At 45.3% G+C, this 25,772-nt stretch overlaps 1 protein-coding gene across 1 annotated transcript in view; it reads right to left on the reverse strand.

Moving 5' to 3' along the window:
- The window catches only part of ENOX1 (ecto-NOX disulfide-thiol exchanger 1), a 380,677-nt gene that overhangs the window by 231,891 nt on the left and 123,014 nt on the right, over positions 1–25,772 (reverse strand). Inside the window, exon 2 of the mRNA XM_054163102.1 lies at positions 10,991–11,101. The gene's annotated coding sequence lies outside the window, so the exon portion shown is untranslated. The remainder of the gene's footprint in view (positions 1–10,990; positions 11,102–25,772) is intronic.

Below are 25,772 nucleotides of genomic sequence, written 5' to 3' on the forward strand. Positions count from 1 at the left end.
GAAGTGATGTGATAATACTTTCTTTATCCCATACATTACTGATCTTGCATAGTCTCTCTGCTTATGGGGTATCATAGAATCACAGAATCAATAAGGTTGGAAAAGACCTCAGAGGTCATCAAGTCCAACCTACCACCCAACACCTCATGGCTAACTAAACCATGGCTTCAAGTGCCACATCCAATCCTCTCTTGAGCACCTCCAGGGATGCTGATTCCACCTCCCTGGACAGCACATTCCAATGGCCAATCACTCTTTCTGTGAAGAAAATTTCTCCTCACCTTGAGCCTAAACCTCCCCTGGTGCAGCTTGAGACTGTGTCCTCTTGTTCTGTGCTGGTTGCCTGGGAGAAGAGACCACCATCCGCCCCCTCCCCCCAGCTACAACCTCTCTTGAGGTAGTTGTAAAGAGGAAGAAGGTCTGACCTGAGCCTCCTCTTCTCAGGCTAAACAGCCCCAGCTCCCTCAGCCTCTCCTCATTGGGCTTGTGCTTCAGACTTCCCCCCAGCCTCATTGCCCTTCTCTGGACACATTCAAGTGTCTCAATATCCTTCTGAAGTTGAGTGGCCCAGAACTGGCTACAATGTCCAGCATCACAAGACCATGACCTGGGTCTGCAGGTAACACAGGATTACACTAGGTTGAGGAATCTATTTTTGCTACCAAAACCCAAACCCAATGCAGAGTAGAACACCCCCCACTAGAAGGAGAAAAAAAAAGGGCAATGATCATAATTTCATGTGGAATCACTGTATATCTGAATGTGAAGAAAATAGCAAGTTTCCCTTAAAAGGACTTGCAATGAAATTCACACTCTTGTCAGGTGTAAATTACAGCCTGCATTTCATCTTGTTCTATCTACAGCTCCCTTCTTAGTCATGCATAACCGCAGCGTACAAAAATATTTCCCTCGTGTGATCAAGTGAGTTTGGGCACAGAAGATGCAAACAAAATATAAGACTGAAAAGTGTTTATTGGTATCTTAAAAGTAAATCAGAACTTTGTAACCATGCCATTTCTTGATCAGATATCTGATTTGGGATAGGACAGGACAGGACAGGACAGGATAGGGTAGAATAGAATAGGATAGGGTAGAATAGAATAGGATAGGGTAGAATAGAATAGAATAGAATAGGATAGGATAGGATAGAGTAGGATAGGGTAGGATAGGATGGAATGGAATAGAATAGAATGGAATGGAATGGAATGGAATGGAATGGAATGGAATGGAATGGAATGGAATGGAATGGAATAGAATGGCATGGCATACAATTAACCAGGTTGGAAAAGACCTTTGAGATCATCGAGTCCAACCTATCATCCAACACCATCAAATCAACTAAACCATGGCACCGAGCACCCCATCCAATCTCTTCCTAAACACCTCCAGTGATGGTGACTCCACCACCTCCCTGGGCAGCACATTCCAATGGCCAATCAACTCAGCTGAAATAAATCTATGAAATAGTTACAGGGAATGGAAGTAGCTATAAATAAACTAAAAAATAATAATCCCAGGAACATGATTGTATCATGCAATCACAGATACAGTAGATCACTTAAATTTAGCTCATAATAGAGCTGCTCAGTGTAATTACACAGGAGGTAGCTTTTCATCTTCCTTTCCTCGGTGTTTTATACAAGACCTTCTGGTTGCATGTGCTCTGTGACATCTAACACTTCAGGCAAATATCATAGAACCATAGAATCACAGAATCAATAAGGTTGGAAATTACCTCAGAGATCTTCAAGTCCAGCCTACCATCCAACACCTCATGACTAACTAAGCCATGGCTTCAAGTCCAATCCCTTTTTGAACACCTCCAGGGACGGTGACTCCACCACCTCCCTGGGCAGCACATTCCAATGGCCAATATCTCTTTCTGTGAAGAACTTTCTCCTCACCTCGAGCCTAAATTCATCATCTACGCATCATACCTAATGCTGTGGAAACCTAAACCTAGTTTCATCTGTGCTCATCTCTGAAACAGTGAACTCCTCCCCAAATGTTATGGGTTGATGACACCATGAAGTGCATCGCTGGCACACAATGAAGCATCACCAAGTCTGGGAGGAGCTGCTGGATTGACTCCTTGCACACTGATGTATTAGTCCATATTTCAGGGTACAAACATGATTTCAGCCTTGGTAGAAATTAAATGCTGTAAATCTTCTTCAGGATAACTGTGGGTAAGGGAAAGGGTGGAGAATAGTCGGTTTAGTTACATGGTCAGAAATGCCTGAACTAGGAAATTCTCATTTTTAAGTTGTCATTTTCCTTTCATTCTGCTAACAGTCATGATTGTCAAGCTCTCTGTACAAACACTACACCTAAGCTTTACTACTGGTTAGGTCTCCAAGTGCTTACCAGCTGGGGAACAGTTGATATCTACCATAGCTCAGAGGAGAAACAATAATTTTCTAGGTGATAATCAAACTCCTCTGTTGGGAACTCGAGTCAAAAATTTGCTTCAAACAGCACACAAAGAAAACAGCTTTGTGTGGTTTCTCAGTGAATGAAAACAGAAATCATGCTTGCTGTGGATGGCTACAGATCCTCTGAAAAACCTGCAGATAAGGTATCAAATATTCCTGCTGTCTCCACCACAGTTTTTGCACAGGATGAAGCAATCAAGCTTTGACCCTTAGATTCCTGGCAATCAACATCCAGGCCAGTAAATTCACTTTAATTAGAGTCCATACATGTTTCTAAGAGGGCTTTAATGGTGAAAAGATTCATCCTCCATCTCATCTCAGTGGTACTAGGATTTACATACACAGATCCATCACTGAGAATGGCCTGACCTTTGCTAGTACTTGAAGCATACTAAAACGTGTCCAGAGAAGGGCAACAAAGCTGGGGAGGGGTTTGGAGGACAAGCCCTATAAGGAGAGGCTGAGGGAGTTGGGGTTGCTTAGCCTGGAGGAGAGGAGGCTCAGGGGCGACCTTCATGCTCTGTACAACTCCCTGAAGGGAGGTTTTATCCAGGTGGGGGCTGGTCTCTTCTCCCAGGCAAGCAGCACCAGAACAAGAGGACACAGTCTCAAGTTGTGCCAGAGGAGACTTAGGCTAGATGTTGGGAAGAAGTTCTTCCCAAAGTTATTGGTCACTGGAATGGGATGCCCAGGGAGGTGGTGGAGTCACCATCACAGTGTTTAAGAAGAGTCTGGATGGGGTGCTTGGTGCCATGGTTTAGTTGATTAGATGGTGTTGGATGATAGGTTGGACTTGATGATCTTGAAGGTCTCTTCCAACCTGATTAATTCTGTTCTATTCCATTCTAAGAGACCTGGCAAAAAAACCCCACCCAAACCAAACAAAACAAAACAAGAAAAAAAGCAACCAAATTTGAAATGTCAAGAGACAGATCCATGTAATTTCACATCCTGTTGTTATAATACACCTTAATTACAGTTAATTGAGAGATATTGTTCCTGGTGGAAGAGTGCCTGACAGTTTGTGTGGGTGACTGAACACAGAACAGAATCTGATTAATCTGTTGTATGCAGGATCTCTTTATTATGACCATATAACTTCATCTAGAGTACCATTCCCGTTACTTAGCAAAAGAAGAAAGTCACAGGTCAAAAATATTTCCCTTGCCCCATGATGCTTTAATATTCCCTGCTGCCTTAAATTTTCTGCTGCTGGCCCCTTAGGACTCCAGCCTATGATCCAGCTTCAAGGCTTTTCAGCCGGCTTCAGCTGAGCCACATCAGATCCTAAATGAACAGCAGATAGAGGAAAAAGCTAAGGGAAAACAAGTGTTACAGCTGCATTGTTTTTCCGCAGAGGTTTCGATACAAACTGTGAAAGACTAAACTTTGATTTAGTGGAGGAGTTCCATTTAGAATCATAGAATTGTTTGGGTTGGCAGAGATATTGAAAATCATCTAAATTCAATTCCACTGCCATGGGCAGGGACACCTTCCACTAGATCAGGTTGCTTGAAACTCCATCCAATCTGGCCTTGAACAACTCCCAGGAGGGGACATCCACAACTTCTCTGGGCAACCTGTTTCAAGTGCCTCACTACCCTCATAGTGATTAATTTCTTCCTTATATCTGATTTAAATGTACCTTCTCCTTTGTCCTGTCACTACATACACATGTAAGAAGTACCTCTCCAGCTTTGTTATAGGCCCTCTTTAAGTACTGGAAGGCTGCTAGAAAGCCTTCTCAGATCCTTGGTTTAGTTGATTAGATGGTGTTGGATGATGTAGGTTGGGCTCGATGATCTCGAAGGTCTTTTCCAACCTGGTTAATTCTAATTCTACTTCTACTTCTACTTCTAATTCTAATTCTAATTCTAATTCTATTCTCCAGACTGAACAACCCTAACTCCCTCTGCCTATCGCCATGGAAGAGCTGCTCCAAGCCTCTGATCACTTTCTAGTGGCTCTGGACCCACTTGAGCAGGTCTATGTCTTTTTTATGCTGGAGGCCACAGAGCTGATCACAGTACTCCAGGTGGGGTCTCACAAGACTGGAGCAGAGGGGAAGAATCTCCTTCCCCAACCTGCTGGCCACACTTCTTTTGATGCAGTCCCAGATACAGTTTGCTTTCTGGGCTCCAAGTACAAATTGCTGCTTCATGCTTAGTTTTTCATCTCCCAGTACTCCCAAGCCCTTCATTGAAGGGCTACAGATCCTTCCACTCATTGCCTAGCCTGCATGTCCTCCTATGAGGACAGATTGAAGGAGTTGGGGCTGTTCAGTCTGGAGAAGAGAAGGCTCTGAGGTGACCTCATTGTGGCCTTCCAGTATCTGAAGGGGGCCTCCAAGAAGGCTGGGGAGGGACTTCTCAGGATCTCAGGGAGTGATAGGACTAGGGGGAATGGAATGAAGCTGGAGGTGGGGAGATTCAGGCTGGACATGAGGAGAAAGTTCTTCCCCATGAGAGTGGTGAAGCCCTGGGATGGGTTTTCCAGGGAGGTCGTTGGGGCCCCGTCCCTGGAGGTGTTTAAGAGCAGGCTGGATGAGGCTCTGGCCAGGCTGATGTAGTGTGGGGTGTAACTGCCCATGGCAGGGGGGTTGGAACTGTATGATCCTTGTGGTCCCTTCCAACCCTGACTGATACTATGATACTATGATTTGTGCTTAGGATTACTGCTAACCAGGTGCAGGACTTCCTTCACACTTGACCTTGTTGGACTTCAAGAGAAGCCTACCCCTCAAGCCTTTCAAGGGCCCTCTGGTTGGCATTCCTTCCCTGCAGTGTGTCAGCGACACTGCACAGCTCGGTGCTGTTGACAAACTCAATCTTGCTGTCCTTTCCTCACACGGTATAAAATACAACACTGACTGAAGCCATGAGCTCAGCTTCTGCTGGTGTCAATAAGGTTTGCTAGCACTCATTGATCCATGGCTGTATATGACCCTGAAATATGTTTTGCTGGGCTGCCTGAGCTGTTTGCTCATGCTCAGAATAGGAATGGCAAGAGTGGTTTTAGCACTGAAAAGTAAGCAGTGTGTTTCTTCAGCCTGAAAAGTAACCAGATTTAAAAGTTCTGGTTTTCACAAACTCTGTGCATACTGGTTTGCTACGGGTTCCTTTTCACAACCTCTGTGCAAACTGGTTTGTTAAATGTTCCTTTACACTGAGCTGCAGCAATTGTGATAAATCATTTGCTATTTATTCCTCAGTGCAACCTCCTGCTTTGGGTAAAGGTTTTTTAATTATTATCCATTTATCATAGAATCATAGAATCAATAAGGTTGGAAAAGACCTCAGAGATCATCAAGTCCAACCTGTCACCCAACACCTCAGGACTAACTAAACCATAGCTGCAAGTGCCATGTCCAACCTCTTTTTGAACACCTCCAGGGACGATGACTCCATCACCTCCCTGGGCAGCACATTCCGAAGGCAAATGACTCTTTCTGGGAAGAACTTGAGAATAGAATAGAATAGAATACAATAGAGTAGAGTAGAGTAGAGTAGAGTAGAGTAGAGTAGAGTAGAATAGAATAGAATAGAATAGAATAGAATAGAATAGAATAGACCAGAACAGAACAAGTTGGAAGAGACCTTTGAGATCATCGAGTCCAACTTATCACTCAATGCCATCTAATCAACTAAACCACGGCACCAAGCACCCCATCGAGTCTCCTCCTAAACACCTCCAGTGATAGTGACTCCACCACCTCCCCAGGCAGCCCATTCCAATGGGCAATCACTCTCTCTATAAGGAATTTCTTCCTAATATCCAGCCTAAACCTCCCCTGGTGCAGCTTGAGACTGTGTCCTCTTGCTCTGGTGCTCGTTGCCTGGGAGAAGAGACCAATTCCCACCTGTCTACAACCTCCCTTAAGGTAGATGTAGAGAGCAAACCCACACCATTTTTTTTAATACATATTTCCATTCCCACTGGTGGATTTTATCTTTGATATGTGATCCAGCTCTTTAACTACCTCTCACCACTTCTCCCATGGATTGTTTATATAGCAATGTGTCAGCACCATTTGCATATCGCAGGAAAGATCCCATTACACTTTCCCAGAGGTGTGGTTTCACCAGCTTGATCACTTTCTGCCACCTATTCATGTCCCCAAAGCACAGCATCTGGTTAATCCAGAAAGGCACTTCTTGACTGCCAATACCAACTAAACATCCATGGTGCACTTACAGAATTTTCAGTCACACAAAACTTATCCCCACGTTGTCTTCGATAAATATTATGCCTGGAAATTGTATTGATCTCTTCCTTCAAATGGGAAGGTCTCAGAGCATTACTTTTACAGTGTTCCTGCAGGAGCAGGGAAGTCATTCTGCCCTGTACTCAGCACTGGTTAGGCCACACCTTGAGTCCTGTGTCCAGTTCTGGGCCATTCAGGTTAGGAAAGATGTTGAGTTGCTGGAAGGTATCCAGAGAAGGGCAACAAAGCTGGGGAGAGGTTTGGAGCACAGCCCTGTGAGGAGAGGCTGAGGGAGCTGGGGTTGCTTAGCCTGGAGAAGAGGAGACTCAGGGGAGACCTTCTTGCTCTCTCCAACTTCCTGAAGGGAGGTTGTAGCCAGATGGGGGTTGGTCTCTTCTCCCAGGCAACCCGAACAAGAGGACACAGTCTCAAGCTGTGCCAGGGGAGGTTTAGGCTGGATGTTAGGAAGAAGTTCTTCACAGAAAGAGTGATTGGCCATTGGAATGTGCTGCCCAGGGAGGTGGCGGAGTCACCATCACTGGAGGTGTTTAGGAAGAGACTGGATGGGGTGCTTGGTGCCATGGTTTAGTAGGTCCAGCCAACATGGATTTAGGAAGGGCAGGTCCTGCCTCTCCAACCTGATCTCCTTCTATGATCAGGTGACCCGTATGGTGGATGTGGGGAGGCCTGTGGATGTAGTCTATCTGGACTTCAGCAAGGCCTTTGACACCGTCCCCCACAGTAAACTGCTGGCTAAGCTGTCAGCTCGTGGTTTGGACCACAACACTCTGTGCTGGGTTAGGAACTGGCTGGAGGGCCGAGCCCAGAGAGTGGTGGTGAATGGTGCCACATCCGGCTGGCGGCCAGTCACCAGTGGCATCCCCCAGGGATCAGTGCTGGGCCCCATCCTCTTTAACATCTTCATTGATGATCTGGATGAGGGGGTTGAGTCAGTCATCAGCAAGTTTGCAGATGACACCAAGTTGGGAACAGATGTTAGTCAGTTAGAGGGTAGAAAGGCTCTGCAGAGGGACCTTGACCGACTGGACAGATGGGCAGAGTCCAATGGGATGGCATTTAATAAGTCTAAGTGCCGGGTGCTGCACTTTGGCCACGGCAACCCCATGCAGAGCTACAGGCTGGGGTCAGAGTGGCTGGAGAGCTGCCAAACGGAGAGGGACCTGGGGGTGCTGATTGACACCCGCCTAAACATGAGCCAGCAGTGTGCCCAGGTGGCCAAGAAGGCCAATGGCATCCTGGCCTGTATTAGGAATAGTGTGGCCAGCAGGAGCAGGGAGGTCATTGTGCCCCTGTACTCTGCATTGGTTAGGCCACACCTTGAGTACTGTGTCCAGTTCTGGGGCCCTCAGTTTAGGAAGGACATCGAGACACTTGAACGTGTCCAGAGAAGGGCAACAAGGCTGGTGAGAGGCCTTGAGCACAAGCCCTATGAGGAGAGGCTGAGGGAGCTGGGATTGTTTAGCCTGGAGAAGAGAAGGATCAGAGGCGACCTCATTGCCCTCTACAACTACCTGAAGGGTGGTTGTAGCCAGGTGGGGGTTGGTCTCTTCTCCCAGGCAACCAGCACCAGAACAAGGGGACACAGTCTCAAGTTGTGTCAGGGGAGGTTTAGACTCGAGGTGAGGAAAAAGTTCTTCACTGAGCGAGTCATTCGTCATTGGAATGGGCTGCCCAGGGAGGTGGTGGAGTCGCCGTCCCTGGAGGTGTTCAAGGGGAGATTGGACGTGGCGCTTGGTGCTATGATCTAGTTGTGAGGTCTGTTGGAACAGGTTGGACTTGATGATCCTTGGGGTCTCTTCCAACCTTAGTTACTGTGATACTGTGATACTGTGATAGTTGATTAGATGGTGTTGGGTGCTAGGTTGGACTTGATGATCTCAACGGTCTTTTCCAACCTATTCTATTCTATACTATTCCATTCTATTCTATTCTATTCTATTCTATTCTTTTTATTCTGTTCTGTTCAGACGTTGGAGAAGTGACCTAAAATATTTAGACAATGAACAAACTCAAAAAGAAAGAGAAGTTGAAAAGAAGGGGAGTGTGCTTCGAGGCAGAGTAACTCAATGTACCACAGAAAAGTGTGGAGCTGGGCACAGTATTTGCTCTTCAGACTCTTAGTTGGGGCAATGGCTCTAACTGAAGTTTTCTTGGTAGGGAAAAGTCCATACTTGGACACATTCCAGATTATTCTTCATCCATTGTATGAAACATTAAAAAAACATGACTGCTCATGAATTTCACTGAGAGGAACACTTATTCCAAGAGCACTCTAGCAAATTAAAGCATGAAACAACTAGGGAGCAGGAGACAACAATTAAAAGGAAGCCAGTTCCACACCACAGTCAGATACCAAAAAATTTCCTTGCACAAAGCCTCCAGATGTTTTCACTATGAGTAGACAAACAGTCCTGTGCCTTCAAACAGAGTAATTCACCACACATTTTGAGGCAAACACAAGGCAGCTATGAAATCTTTCATCCAAATGCTGGATTCTGCACATTGGCCACAACAACCCCATGAAGTGCTACAGGCTGGGGTCAGAGTGGCTGAGAGCGGCCAGGTAGAGAGGGACCTGGGGGTACTGGTCGATGGTAGGCTGAACGTGAGCCTGCAGTGTGCCCAGGCAGCCAAGAGGGCCAATGGCATCGTGGCCTGCATCAGGAACAGTGTGGCCAGCAGGAGTAGGGAGGTCATTGTGCCCCTGTACACTGCACTGGTTAGGCCACACCTTGAGTCCTGTGTCCAGTTCTGGACCCTTGAGTTTAGGAAGGAGGTTGACTTGCTGGAGCATGTCCAGAGAAGGACAACAAAGTTGGTGAGGGGCTTGGAACACAGCCCTATGAGGAGAGACTGAGGGAGCTGGGGTTGATTAGCCTGGAGAGGAGGAGACTCAGGGGTGACCTTATTGCTCTCTCCAACTCCCTGAAGGGAAGTTGTATACAGGCAGATGTTGGTCTCTTCTCCCAGGCAGCCGGCACCAGAACAAGAGGACACAGTCTCAAGCTGCACCAGGGGAGGTTTAGGATGGATGTTAGGAGGAAGTTCTATACAGAGAGAGTGATTGCCCATTGGAATGGGCTGCCTGGGGAGGTGGTGGAGTCACCATCACTGGAGCTGTTCAGGAGGAGACTTGATGGGGTGCTTGGTGCCATGGGTTAGTTGTTTAGGTGGTGTTGGATTGGTTGATGAGTTGGATGCGATGATCTTGAAGGACTCTTCCAACCTGGTCTGGTCTATTCTATTCTATTCTATTCTATTCTTGCCCCTGTGAAAATCCACCTTGCAGTGAATGACTACACACATGAAATTTTCATAGAATCATAGAATCAGTCAGTGTTGGAAAGCACCACAAGGATCATCTATTTCCAAACCCCTGCCATGGGCAGGGACACTTCACACTAGATCAGGCTGGCCAGAGTCTCATCCAGCCTGCTCTTAAACACCTCCAGGGACTGGGCCTCAAGCCCCTCCCTGGACAACCCATTCCAGGGCTTTACCACTGTCACAGTGAAGAACTTCTTCCTCACCTCCAGTCTGAATCTCCCCACCTCCAGCTCCAGCTTCATTCCAAAGTTTCAGTAATGCAAACTAAGTTTGGGTGAAATCTGGAGTGTGACTTCTACAGAAATTACTGACAAAGTCAGACTTCTCAGAAAGTACCCCAGCAACACTCCTCAGCTGCAGAAAGCGCAATAGCCACCCCAGCACTCTTCTCCAGAGCAATATGACGAATCCACAAAGTCCCTAATGCCATAAAAGGCTGGAAGAGAGAGAAGGGGTTGATTCACTGACAAAACTATGAGGCTATTGAGTCAGTAGCCTTTGAGTCACAAAGTCAACCTCAGTGAACAGTGATTGAAACTTGTTATCCTCCCATACCTCCAGAGAGTGTTCTCTAGTGCAATAGCCAGCAGTCACAGTGACAGAGCAAGAAGCAGATTAAGCACAGCCATCTCCTCGAGTCCAGGGACAGACTGGTGGGCAGGAAGGGAAAAAAAACCCAAGCTGTTCCTGCCTGTTTAAAGGAGAGCATTTAGTTTTCCAGCTTGTCAGCATGATCCTTTTTGAACACATTGTGTTTCCTGACATGCCACCCTGACATTTTGGTTTAGTGGCACACACACACACACAAAAAAAAAACAATGAGGGGGGGTTAAAAAAAAAAAAAAAAAAAAAGAAAACCCAACAAGAGGTAAGGTTATAAAATGAAAAAAAAATAAAATCATGTTTTCTGCATGTTAAAAGAAGAATTGCTCCCACAGAGACCTGGAAGCTCAAACCGCTGCAGAGCTGTGCCAGTACATGAGAACCAAAAAATGGAACTGACCTGGGTTTCACGGTTCAAGCGTGCCGTGGCAGGGATCCCAGCACTACTTCCAAATTCAACACTCCAATAAACACAGTTGTAGTTTCTTGAAGTAGATGCTTTTAATGTAATCTGAAAAGGGTGAGAGAAAGGGCATGCTCCTGAAGCCTGTATTTCTTAGGCAGAAAATAATTCTGCCTGGAGAAGCCCGGCTCGTGGCTGCTTGCTATTAAGACCGTACAGGAGAGAGGGAGCGTCTCTGAGTTCACATACTTAACACTCAGTGGTGTGTCTGCTGAGTGGCAGGAAATGAGCAACAGTGAGGAGGGGTTAACCAGAGACCTGCTGGCTAAAATCTATATACCTGGAAATAAGGGAGAGAACTTGAAGGTCAGATATAGTTTAGTTGGTTTTAATTGGGGGGGAATCATCCACAGAGCAACCAGGCACAAAAAATGCCTGTCACAAACTGTATTCATTTTCCACCTCCCTCCTAAACCCAAACCAGCAGTTGTGCATGTCATGTTAGTCTTTCTGAATAGATCTCAAAAGCCCTCCTTGTCCCCAAATAGAACATCACTGCAAAGCACTGCTACAGTAAGTAGAAAGAGAGGACAGAGAGATTAAATAAGCCACCTGTGTATGGATCTCCATCAGAATACCCAAAACCTGTCAGTCTCACCCCAAGATGTATTCTCCATCTTATTTCCTAAACCAGCTGTGTCCCCCCTGGAGAAATGCCATCATTCTACCATAATCACATTATGGGAATATCCATGCTGAAGGTCAGACTCAACTAAAACTGTCTCTGAGCCTGATATGAGGTGGTAGAAAATTCCTTTACTTGGAGTCTGCCTACCAAAATTTCACCACGGCTTCCATATATTTCTTCTTTCATCAAAACAGCAGGCAGAAAAGAGAAGTGCTTCTTGAAGTCATCAGCAGAGGATATAGGCATTGTTCTAGAGTTGGGCATGGGGCACAGCATGAGTCAGAAAGCCTAGATATTGGGAGGGGGGTAGGACTTGAGGAGGGAAGGCAGCTGCCCATTGCACTTGGAAACGTGCGGAGGAAGAGCCTGTTCAGCTGCAAGAGGTAAAGAATACAGCAGACATTGTCCAAAAAGATCCACACCAAGCACTGACATTTGCAGGAATAAGATGTTGTTGAAGACATTGTGCTAACTAGTTTCTTGGTAACTTGGTGTGATGGGTTATGCCCATCCTGAAAGGGGTGGGGGGTGGGAGGATGGGAGAGCCTTGCTCTCCCCAGAGGGCAGTTTTCCCCTTGGGAAACCAAGTTAGTCTGTTCCACTCCCCCTCCCTGTCCAGCAAGCATATAAAAAGGAACACACTGCAGCCATTTGCTCTCTTCTACTTCTGCCTCGCTGGGACAAAGGGCTAAGAAGAGTTGCTGCTGGCTTCCAGGTTCTCTGCCACGTGGTTGGGCCTGGTCCTCCTCCCTGCTGCATCCACACTTCTTCAAAGAACTGTTGGTTTTGTATATATTTTTTCCATCCATCCTTGCTCCTTATCCTTGTGAACCCTTCCTGTTATTGAGATATATATATAGATATATAAGAAAATTTTACCTCTCTACTTCCAAACCAACTCCAAATTATTTCTTGGTAGATTTGTCTCTTCCCTTCTCTTTCCTTTCTTTTTGCCCCTTCCCTTATCTCTCCCTGTTCTTTCCCCTTCCCCCTTTTTTTTCCCTCTCAATCAGGGAAGGGAGGGGAGGGGGGCAGGGGAGGGATTCTCAGTCTTGTCCCCCCATCTGAGCTCTTAAATCCCAGTTAAGGCTCAAACCACCACACTTGGTAAAGAATTAGGGTACTGCCCCTGCTCCAGAAGGAAATTCAACTCGAGAATGGAATTAGTGGGCAAAGATTGTGAGGGAACACCTATCATTGATAGGTTGGACTCGATGATCTTGAAGGTCTCTTCCAAACTGGTTAAGTCTATTCTATCTTTTCCTATCCCATCCTATCCCATCCCATCCCATCCTATCCTATCCTATCCTATCCTATCCTATCCTATCCTATCCTATCCTATCCTATCCTATCCTATCCTATCCTATCCTATCCTATCCTATCCTATCCTATCCCATCCTATCCCATCCCATCTCATCCTATCCTATCCTATCCTATCCTATCCTATCCTATCCTATCCTATCCTATCCTATCCTATCCCAAAGAAACATGCTGGCAGGAACAATGTAGTACTGTGACTGCACATGTTTTTTGCATACAGAGTATTTACAGATGGTAACTCAGACAATTTCATCTCCCTAGGTGTTTACTCTATGCTTGTAAAATGCAATGGTATTTTTTCATTCCTTCTTGACTGGAAGAGAGAAGACATTTAGGTTATAAATTGTTCAGGCTTATTTGGTAATGCTATCAGCTTTTCCCTATCTGCTTGTAGCAGGAACAGAAGGGAGACAGATAATGCTTTACACATAAAATCATAGAGGAGAAACCCAGAAAACAAGCTTTGTTTTCAACATGTTTAAACTGTTCAAATGACAGGAATTGGTTGCCTTGGAAGCAGATCTGCAGCTGAATGAAACCTTTCACCTGTCCAACATATGAAATATTTATTATCTGAGGGTGACTAGCGATTCAATAAAGCCAGGCATACAATGCAGAAGCAGACCCTGGCTCATCACCTCCATGAATTTCACAGGTTCTGTGGCAGCCAGATTAGATTTTGCCACAGGACGGAGGGAAGAGGCCTCAATTGCAGTATTGGGTGTAAGGAGAAATGAAACAAAAGGAAAGCAACATCTTAACTTTGGATTCAATTTAACCAGGCTAGTGAAGCAAAATGCTGATGCTCCTCTTGTACTATGTTTTCATTTCCAATTAAAGAGAAGAGCCCACTCTCTCTTTAGATAATTACTTTTCCAATAAATTATTCTTGCCCATTTGTTTCCCCATAAAAAATTGCCTGGTGTTTTTGTCTGGTAGAAATTGTTGGCTTCCCCACCCCCCCCCCCCCCCCCCCCCCCCCCTTCCCCTTTCCCTTTTGTGTGGGTTGGAATTAATTTATTATAGGCCTGAAACTTGGCAGGGATCCAGGCACAACGGTCTGAAAAATGTTCATACTAAAATTCAATGATGGGATTCCTTGTTTATTTTATCTCAGAGCCTCCCTGAGAATTCAGTCCTGCAAAATGGAGCACAGTTGATGCACAAGTGGGCATGTAATCCAATCCACTTTATTTTCTTCAGGAAAAATATTTCAGACATTTCTATTGCTGCAGAAAACAATCCTGAGTGTGGAAAGTGATATTTTTGCATAGCTGCTTTCAGCAGTGAGCCACACTTTGAAAGAACCTTGACATTTTTTGCCCTTTATCACCTTCATTATTATTTTTTCCTCTCAGAAAGTCTGGGTTTCCAAGGCCTTTGGCATCCTTCCTACCACTAAACAGCTTTAACATCTGCATTCAAGAGGTGCTGAAATTGTCTGATTAACCCAGGAGGCAAAACTAAAGATTAGAGGCCATTGTTGTCATACCCTAAATCATACCACAATAAAGTGGAATGGAATGGAATGGAATGGAATGGAACAGGATAGGATAGGATAGGATAGGATAGGATAGGATAGGATAGGATAGGATAGGATAGGATAGGATAGGATAGGATAGGATAGGATAGGATAGGATAGACCAGACCAGGTTAGAAGAGACCTTCAAGATCATCACGTCCAACCTATCATCCACCACCACCTAATCAACTAAACCATGCAACCAAGGACCCCATCAAGTCTCCTCCTAAACACCTCCAATGATGGTAGTTGTAGAGAGCAAGGAGGTCTCCCCTGAGCCTCCTCTTCTCCAGGCTAAACAATCCCAGTCCCTCCCTTACTGACTTTGTGCAAATTAGTTCCCCCATGTTTGTTACATTCCCTTTGCCCTCTCACAGAGTGCCATGATTAAGCCTTCTCAAGTTTGCTAAAGAGAGGTTGCTAGGCTCCAAGTGCACCAAAAAGAGCACTTCTTCCCTGCCTTTCCATATGCCTGGAATACCCCCTTCCTTTCTTATCATGGTACATCGAGTACCTTCCCTTTCTTTCAGAAGCTGAGGATCCATCTGTTCGGCAAAGCACTCCATCTGCAATGTCAGCAAGTCCAGTGATGTGCTGCCAATATTTCAACAAAGGGCTCCTCTAAACCCGTTCCCCTGAGCCAGTAATACAGCTCATGTCCCCAGGGTGGGGATGCTCACAGACAGGAGGCTTGTGGGACTAGCAGACTCTATGCATTTGGTTTTCCCCCTCCAAGAAAATGTTTTCCCATGTCCAAGGAAAGAGGCAACAGCATTTGACAAATGTGTTTCTGTTATGTGCCTCCTACCAGAAATGTCCTGGATATAAAATATATATATATATATATAAATCCTTTGTTTGAGAGAGTTGCAGAACATTCACCTGGAAAAAATACAAGGGATGAAAATGGTAGAAAGAGATTTGAATCCCTTTCAGGGACTGCTGGGGACCACATCTGCATCTAGCACACTAGAGAAAGGGCCCCAGTTACAAAGAAGGAAATCATGCTAAATTTTCCTGTCAGTAAGATGCCACTGAATGACTGAGCTTTGCAAACGTGACTGGTTATGTCTGAGAACAGGGGTGAGGGAAGAGGGCGTAAAACATAGAATAGAATAGAATAGAATAGAATAGAATAGAATAGATTAAACCACGTTGGAAAAGAACTTCGAGATCTTCAAGTCCAGCTTATCATCCAACACCATCTAATCAACTAAAACATGGCACTAAGCACCCCATCCAGTCTCTTCTTAAACACTTCCAGTGATGGTGACTCCACCAACTCCCTGGGCAGCACATTCCAATGGCAAATCACTGTTTCTGGGAAGAACTTCTTCCTAACATCCAGCCTAAACCTCCCCTGGTGCAGCTGGAGACTGTGTCCTCTTGTTCTGGTGCTGGTTGCCTGGGAGAAGAGACCAACCCCCACCTGGCTACAACCTCCCTTCAGTTGGTTGTAGACTTGTGCTTGAGACATCTCCCCAGCTTTGTTGCTCTTCTCTGGACACCTTCCAGCAACTCAACATCTTTCCTAAACTGAGGGGCCCAGAACTGGACACAGGACTCAAGGCGTAGCCTAACAAGCGCTGAATACAGGGCAAAATGACCTCCCTGCTCCTGCTGGCCTGATACAGGCCAGGATGTCTTAACACTTAAGACAGGAAGCTTTTTAGAAGTCAAGAGCATAGCAGTTTTTCCATTCACACTCCTGGATCAGGTCTGAATGCATATTATACAGTGGATAAATACATATATATCTATTTATTCCTATAGGCATATATGTGCCTGTATACATACATGTAAATTTAACTAAGGTATTAAAATGTATACTGGAAAGTTGCTTTGATAAACTTTGGCTGCTGATTTTGCTTCACCCAGTATCTGTGTCAGGCATTTTAAAAGGCTGGGCTTGGTAGTTTTCCATATGTAATTTATAGAGGAGTTGATGCATGCAGGCTGGGATGCTTTGATTGCACGTCCTCTGGATCAACCGCTTCTGCTGTCACAGTTTATCAGCCGCCCGGCATTAGGTTTATGACAAGTTGCAATCATATATAAACAACCAGTTGTTAAATTACATTAAACTCCCAAAGTTTTTAAAGGTGACAGTATAATATATTAGGTGCTATATTTTATTTTATTTTATTTTTTTACATCACCAATTTCTTAAATCATTTGAGGCTCTTAAAAACCAGGAGAACTCTCTGCACTGGAACACTGAACCTATACCACTTCAGCTGTCTGATCTTTATATGCTTTTCAAATTGCACCTGAGGAATAGCAAATAAAAAAACCCAAAAACCAGAACCAAAACCCAAAACTTGCACTCAGTAATTCAATATATCCTTCAGCAGATAACTTTTGTTGACTTTGAAGAATAAAGAACACAATATTAATGTTAATGGTTGCCATTACGTAGTTTAGCTTGATAACATAAATCTATATTACATGTGCAAATTGGAATGGAATGGAATGGAATGGAATAGAATGGAATGGAATGGAATAGAATAGAACAGACCTTTGAGATCATTGAGTCCAACCTATCATCCAACACCATCTAATCAACTAAACCATGGCACCAAGAACACCATCCAGTCTCTTCCTAAACACCTCCAGTGATGGTGACTCCACCACCTCCCTGGGCAGCACATTCCAATGGGCAGTCACTCTTTCTGTGAAGAACTTCTTCCTAGCCTCCAGCCTAAACCTCCCCTGGTACAGCTTGACACAGGACTCAAGGTGTGGCCTAACCAGTGTTGAGTACAGGGGCAGAATGACTTCCCTGCTCCTGCTGGCCACACTATTCCTGATGCAGGCCAGGATGTCATTGGCCTTCCTGGCTGCCTGGGGCACACTGCTGGCTATTGTTCAGCCTACTATCAACCACTACCCTCAGGTTCCTTTCTGCCTGACCTCTCTCCAGCCACTCTGACCCCAGCCTGCATGGGGTTGTTGTGGCCAATGTGTAGAACCCAGCACTTAGATGTGTTCAATCTCCTGCCCTTGGACTCTGCCCATCTGTCCAGCCTGTCAAGGTCCCTCTGCAGAGCTCTCCTACCCTCTGACAGGTCAACTCCTGCCCCCAGCCTGGTGTCATCTGCAAATTTACTGATGATGGACTCAATCCCTTCATCCAGATCATCAATAGAGATATTGAACAGGATGGGGCCCAAAATTGATCCCTGGGGAACACCACTAGTGACTGGCTGCCAGCTGGATGTGGCACCAGCTTTATCACACTAAACAATCTGTACTTGCATGCCAGGAAGCAATTGAAAAAATATTTTCTGGCTTTGCCTACTTTGGCTGCCACACAGACAGCACAATGTCAAGCCTCTTACCTATAAATGCAGGCAGCTCTAATGTGTCTGCCCTGTAACAAGTTCTTTCAGAGAGAAATACCGATCCTTATCTAGCGAAGCGCAGCAGCACAGTTTGGAGCTCAACTATCTAAAGCAAAACACTTTGGAGCATGTTCATGTTTAAAGCATTTGTTGAATAGGCAGAGATTAAGCATGTGCTCATTCATTCTGTTGAACTGGGGCCTGTCTTAGGCTTCCACAAGGCAACTCAACTGCTCAGAGCTGTCCTGTGCGTCCACCAAGCTGACTCCAGAGACCTGGGTCTTTTACAGGATGGATCTATGAATGGTGCTACATGAAAGATAAGGAAATACAACTAACGCCCAAATCCACTGAGAACTTTCCCTGCAAGCCTGGCAAGACAGAAGCTTTTGAAAGAGAGGGCTCATATGGTCCACAAGGGTTGGAGAACTGCTGGCCCCAGGCACATACACAGCCCTAGAAATCACAGAATCATAGAATCAATAAGGTTGTAAAAGACCTCAAATATCATCAAGTCCAACCTATCACCCAACACCTTAGGACTAACCAAACCATGGCTTCAAGTGCCATGTCCAATCCTCTCTTGAACACCTCCAGGGACGGTGACTCCACCACCTCCCCGGGCAGCACTTTCCAATGCAACTCTCTGTGAAGAACTTTCTCCTAACATCCAGCCTAAACTTCCCCTGGTGCAGCTTGAGACTGTGTCCTCTTGTTCTGGTGCTGGTTGCCTGGGAGAAGAGACCAGTCCTCACCTGGCTGCAACCTCCCTTCAGGTAGTCATAGAGAGCAAAAAGGTCTCCCCTGAGCCTCCTCCTCTCTAGGCTAAGCAACCCCAGCTCCCTCAGCCTCTCCTCACAGGGCTTGTGCTCGAGGCCTCTCACCAGCCTGCCAGCTAAATTGCTAAGGCAAGATGGAATGGGTGGAACATAAGGTTCATTATTTCCTTTGTTTTTCAGAAGATGACATGAGGCACAGAGAAAGACCTGCTAAAGCAAAGATATGAGAGGAATTTTAAATGAATCCAGATCTGCTGGATTCTAGTCTGAATGTCCAACCGTCAGACCAGCATTCCTCCTGGCTTTTAGATAAGCGTTGAAATCATAATTAAAAGTCATTTATATGTCCACCGTGTTAGCCAGGCAAGAAATTAAAAGTGCTTTGCATAGAATTGTCGAATTTACTTGTCACAAGGCAGACAAGCTGCACCAGTGGAGGTGGCACAGGTTGCTCTCATCAGTCACAAGAACATTTTCCTCTTTCAAAGCGGTTTAAGTTAATTGTAGGCTGAACATGAGCCAGCAGTGTGCCCAGGTGGCCAAGAAGACCAATGGCATCCTGGTCTGCATCAGGAATAGTGTGGTCAGCAGGAGCAGGGAGGTCATTGTGCCCCTGGACTCAGCACTGGTTAGGCCACACCTTGAGTCCTGTGTCCAGTTCTGGGCCCCTCAGTTTAGGAAAGATGTTGAGTTGCTGGAAGGTGTCCAGAGAAGGGCAACAAAGCTGGGGAGGGGTTTGGAGCACAGCCCTGTGAGGAGAGGCTGAGGGAGCTGGGGTTGTTTAGGCTGGAGAAGAGGCGGCTCAGGGGAGACCTTGCTGTCTACAACTCCCTGAAGAAAGGTTGTAGCCAGTTGGAAGTTGGTCTCTTCTCCCAGGCAACCAGCACCAGAACAAGAGGACACAGTCTCCAGCTGCACCAGGGGAGGTTTAGGCTGGATGTTAGGAATAAGTTCTTCCCAGAAAGAGTGATTGGCCATAGGAATGTGCTGCCCAGGGAGGTGGTGGAGTCACCATCACTGGAGGTGTTTGAGAAGAGACTGGATGGGGTGCTTGGTGCTATGGTTTAGTTGATTAGATGGTGTTAGGTGATACGTTGGACTTGATATTCTTGAAGGTCTTTTTCAACCTGGTTAATTCCATTCTATTCTCTTCTTTTTCTCTATTTTCTTCAAAGTATCTTAAAATCCCATAAGGTGTCCAGGCCACTTTCAATGGTTTTTGATCCTTGCAAAGTATCTTATCAGCCAAAGCATCTTATCAGTCCTTTCCCTATTCTTTGCTTCCAAAGAGATTGCATGACACAAAAATGTGTTTTCCCAAGCCAAGCTCTTTGTAATCTGTACAGCTCTCATTTGATTAAAAGCATGTGAACAAGAATGCAACTTCCCATACGAAAAGTCAGCTCATCTTTACTTCTGGAAAGAAAAGCTCTGACCCTCATTGATTCTATGAGTCAATACTAAAAGAAAGCCATGAGCCCTGACTTGAAAACAGAGGGGTTCTGTTGCACTATAAGTGGTCCAGTAAGTTTTCAAGTGGGATAGTTTACACCATGCCATATCTTTGAAATGCTCTATACTTTCAGTATTTTGGGGAGGTATCCATCATAGAAGCAAAGCTGGAAACTACATGAGAGTAACCAGTCGAGCTGCGTTTCCTTTAGCATTCACACTTTAACTCTCCTCTTCTACCTGTGCTCGCTGCTGTGTTACTTTTTGGCTTCAGTAAACTGTGTCTCCACCAATCTTCTTGTGGCTGCTCTCTCCATAAATGCCCAACAACCACTGCAGAAATTAAACCTGATGTACTCAGGGGCTTCTGATGAGGGCACTGTGACATCTCCCTTTCTAAGTCATGTTTGCAAACAGGATGGAAGATGCCATCCAAATGCATGAGTTGAACTTTCTTGAATGAAAATCCTCTGGTGATTGTGCTGGCCTGATGCTTCAAGCTGACCATAAGACTGAACAGAATAGAATAGAATTAACCAGGTTGGAAAAGACCTTCAAGATAATTGAGTCCAACCTATCACCCAACACCATCTAATCAACTAAACCATGGCACCAAGCGCCCCATTCAGTCTCTTCTTAAACACCTCCAGTGATGGTGACTCCACCACCTCCCTGGGCAGCACATTCCAATGAGCAATCACTCTTTCTGTGAAGAACAGCTTCCTAACATCCAGCTTAAACCTCCCCTGGCACAGCTTGAGACTGTTTCTTCTTGTTCTGGGGCTGGTTGCCTGGGAGAAGAGACCAACCCCCACCTGGCTACAACCTCCCTCCCTGCAAACTGAGGACATAAGTGCTGCTGATAGGAGCAAGTCAGTAACAAGAAATACACCAGTGTGAACTCAGTCCAACTAAAGAGTGTCAAACTTCTCTTCTTCCTTCCTCTCTCTGAGAAAAGACTTGCTTCCCAAAGGACGGATCTGTTTCCAAAAGCACACATTAGCACTGAAGCTGGGTGCCAACACTGCATGCAATTAAAGAGCTGGCTGCAACACAATTTCATCTCCAACACACACCTGAAGGACCCAATTCTCCTCAGTTCTTATTACAGTCCTTGACTATGCCACCACTTCAATGCAGTATCTATCAGTAAAGACTATATAAACTGTCTCCTAATAAACACAAGGACATGTGTGCACACATGCACATAACTAACAATCCAACCAACCAGCAAGCCAACACTGTATATTTATACTTAGCCTTCAGCTTGTTTGGTACTCTCTTTTATATTACCTTGCTTCAAATAAAGGCTGGGCAGAGACTGGCTGGAAAGCAGCCCTGAGGAGAGGGACTTGGGGGTGCTGGTGGATGAGAAGCTCAACAGGAGCTCTCAGTGTGCACTTGCAGCCTGGAAAGCCAATCAGATCCTGGGCTGCATCAAGAGAAGTGTGGCCTGCAGGTCAAGGGAGGCTGCCCAGGGAGGTGGTGGAGTCACCTTCCCTGGAGGTGTTCAAGAGAGGACTGGACGTGGCGCTTGGTGCCATGTTTAGTCATGAGGTCTGTGGTGACAGGTTGGACTTTAAGATCTTTGAGGTCTCTTCCAACCTTGGTGATTCTGTGATTCCATGACCACACCTGGAGTACTGCATCCAATTCTGGAGCCCCTATTCCAAGAGGGATCTGGAGGTGCTGGAAGGTGTCCAGAGAAGGGCTATGAGGATGATCAGAGGGCTGGAGCACCTCTCCTATGAGGACAGACTGAAAGAGTTGGAGCTGTTCAGTGTGGAGAAAAGAAGGCGCTGAGGTGACCTCATTGTGGCCTTCCAGTATCTGAAGGGGGCCTACAAGAAGGCTGGGGAGGGACTTGTCAGGCTCTCAGGTAGTGATAGGACTAGGGGGAATGGAATGAAGCTGGAGGTGGGGAGATTCAGGCTGGAGGTGAGGAGGAAGTTCTTCCCCATGAGAGTGGTGAAGCCCTGGAATGGGTTGTGCAGGGAGGTGGTTGAGGCCCCATCTCTGGAGGTGTTTAAGAGCAGGCTGGATGAGGCTGTGGCCAGCCTGATCTAGTGTGGGGTGTCCCTGCCCATGGCAGGAGGTTTGAACTAGATAATCCTTGTGGTCCTTTCCAATCCTGACTGATTCTATGATAATATTTTCTTCGCATCACCTCAAACTTTCTCAGTGCCTCCACTCCGGGTACAGCTGCTTCTTCACAAGGCAATTTTGTTGCTCAGCTAGCTATCACATTAATCAGGTGAATGTGTCTCCCTAGCATACCTAACAATTGCTCATTAAATCAGTTCTCCAACGCTGTTGAAAAATAATTAAAAACCTGTTTCTAATAAACAAGCTATAAAGGCACTGAGGACAAAAGAGTGTGTAGGAAATGTATTGGCAACGCGGGGACAGAAAATTCTGACCAGGCATAGGCCAGGCAGAATTAAGCTGAATACCAAATTAACTGCTAGTAGTGTCAGGCAAATCGTGAAAAGAAAGTTATAAATATTCACTTCAAATTAGCAATGAATTTATTGTGGCTGAACACAGGCTCCTTTTATGTTTGCTTCCCACAAATAGTCATGCAAAACAAATTCGAAGCTCGTACACTCCATGATGTGCTTCCAGAACGAGGAGGTATAATTGATATGGGATTTCCACAGCCTGACAAAGCAAGGGAGGCTGGGCTCCCAAAATCCTTTGGAGCCAGCACACAGAGGTAATTAAACAAACTGGTAAAAGAACTGGCTGCCTGTGCCTCCTTTAGCTAGCACTGTGCTCAAGGCTAAGCAGACCTAGCTCTCTCAGCCTCTCCTCATAGGGCTGTGCTCAAGACCTCTCCCCAGCTTCTTTGCCCTTAGAATCATAGAATCAATAAGGTTGAAAAAGACCTCAAAGATCATCAAGTCCAACCTGTTACCCAACACCTCAGGACTACTAAACCATGGCTTCAATTCCCACATCCAATCCCCTCTTGAACACCTCCAGGGACGGTGACTCCACCACCTCCCTGGGCAGCACATTCCAATGGCCAAAAACTCTCTCTGTGAAGAACTTTCTATTCACCTTGAGCCTAAACTTCCCCTGTTTGAAGAATAGAATAGAATAGAAAAGAATAGAATAGAATAGAATAGAATAGAATTAGAGTAGAATAGATTAGAATAGAATTAGAGTAGAATAGAATGGAAGTAGAATAGAATAGAATAGAATAGAATAGAATAGAATAGAATAGAATAGAATAGAATAGAATAGAATAGAATAGAACAGAAGTAGACCAGAGTAGAATAGAATAGAAGTAGACTAGACTAGACTAGACTAGAATAGAACAGAACCGAACCGAACCAGGTTGGAAGAGACCTTTGAGATCATCAAGTCCAACTATCAGCAACTGAGATGATGAGCTGTCAGCAGCTGAGATGATGAGAGAAACCTGCCATCAGGCAATTCAAGCAAAAAATAAACTAGAGATAATCATACTTCCCCTGGAAGAACAAGAGATGAAATTTGTTGAGTAAATGATTCACTTTGCTTTAATTGCTGCGCACAAAGTGAAATGACACAGCGATATCCTAGTGACCGGAGAAAGTATGTCATCAGCTCCCCACTCAGTGAACCATGCAGCGCTGAACAGATGAGTTGCCTTCCCCTGCCTGCATTAAAGGAGAGCAACTGGAAAAGATTTCAAATTCAGTTTGGAAACTGAGCACTTTAAAAGCAACTCCCAGTCAATGACCCCATCCCCAAGTCAGTCACTGGCAGCACAGGCCACTGAGCAATAATGAGTATTTATATTTTGCAGTCCTTCCCTGTGTGCTTAGTTAGGACAGTGCTGCTTAATCTACTGTTCCACTTAATTAAATGCTGTTAAAATTATACTTTAAGCATCATCTCTTATCTTTCTAGCACAATTACAATCTATATGGCTCCATCTTACATCAATCACTGATTTGCTTTCCGGCAGCATAATTCCTCATTATGAAGCAAAGTGTGCTGAGTGCTCCTAATGCTCCCTTGAAAGCGTGACCCCAGAATGAACAAGCAGTAGCTGCCTTCCTCCTGAAAGCCCTGCTGTTGGAATCTAGAAGGACTCCCATGGCATGTGAAAGATTTCCTATAAATACATCATATACATACAGGCAACGAGGCTGGGGAGAGGTCTGGAGCACAAGCCCTGTGAGGAGAGGCTGAGGGAGCTGGGGTTGCTTAGCCTGGAGAAGAGGAGGCTCAGGGAAGACCTTCTTGCTGTCTACAGCTACCTGAAGGGAGGTTGTAGCCAGGTGGGCGTTGGTCTCTTCTGCCAGGCAACCAGCACCAGAACAAGAGGACACAGTCTCAAGCTGCACCAGGGGAGGTTTAGGCTCGAGGTGAGGAGAAAGTTCTTGACAGAAAGAGTGATTGGCCATTGGAATGTGCTGCCCAGGGAGATGGTGGAGTCACCGTCCTTGGATGTGTTCAAGAAGGGGCTGGATGTGGCACTTGAAGCCATGATTTAGTTAGTCCTGAGGTGTTGAGTGATGGGTTGGACTTGATGATCTCTCAGGTCTTTTCCAAGCTTATTGATTCTATGATTCTATGATTCTACAGTGTGAGTGTGCTATGGAGGTGTGAGCTGAGGACACACTGCCATCCTGCAATGCAGCTGGCAAGGAAGCAGTGGCAACAATTTAACTACCCAGAAAAGCAATGACCAAACAATAGAGAGATGATTATCACATCCACAAGTCAGCAATTAGAAAAAAAAAAAAGGTGGGGGGAGGGAAATCCACACTGGCTATAAATGAAGCTCCCCTTTCCTCTAAAAAGCTGATGTTTCTCATAAAATCGTGGAGATAAAAACTAAAGGAGGATGGTCTGACAAAGAAGCCATGGATAGAAGTGAGAATTTATCTCACTCTTTTACCTGAGTGCTCTTCATACATTCATGTAAGGCTTAGCTCTGCAGTATGAGATTGCTTGACACTCCAGGCAGCAGTAATTTCCCAGCCACAGAGTGAGGCTGCTGGCTGAGGTGCTCCTAATGTTCTCTGTTCTGTGTGTTAACTTAGACATTTTTTTATCTAAGTATTGTTTTATGTCTGCATTGAATCCACATGTAAGCATTCTCCATACAGACTTTGGGATAATCCTAGCCTCTTCAGAAGGCATAAATACATATAAGCAGTAATTAAATAAACAAAGCATATGCTTGTATGTAAGTAAAAGCATTCATGACTTCATCTCCTCTGGAGTTTGCTATTCAATAATATGGGGGGGAAACCTTTCAAAAGGCACTTAAATCCTATGCTTTTGGAAATCCCTTATGTCCTAATGACAAATAAGAGCCCATTGTCATCTGCATAATCTGCAAGGTAGACTAGACTAGACTAGACTAGACTAGACTAGAATTAATCAGGTTGTAAGAGACCTTTGAGATCAAGTCCAACCTATCATCCAACACCATCTAATCAGCTAAACCATGGCAACAAGCACCCCATCAAGTCCCTTGCTACACATCTCCAGAGATGGTAACTCCACCACCTCCCTGGGCAGGACATTCCAATACTCATTCACTCTTTCTGTCACCTGCAAATATTGTAATTCTGTGCAATGGTTACTTAAGAGACTAAACTATGTCAAAATACTTGGTATAATAGGCATGTCTAAACACAATAATTCATGATCCCTGCTTTTGCTCAAC

The sequence above is a fragment of the Dryobates pubescens genome, chromosome 7 (genome assembly GCF_014839835.1).
Source record: "Dryobates pubescens isolate bDryPub1 chromosome 7, bDryPub1.pri, whole genome shotgun sequence".
Lineage (NCBI taxonomy): Eukaryota > Metazoa > Chordata > Aves > Piciformes > Picidae > Dryobates > Dryobates pubescens.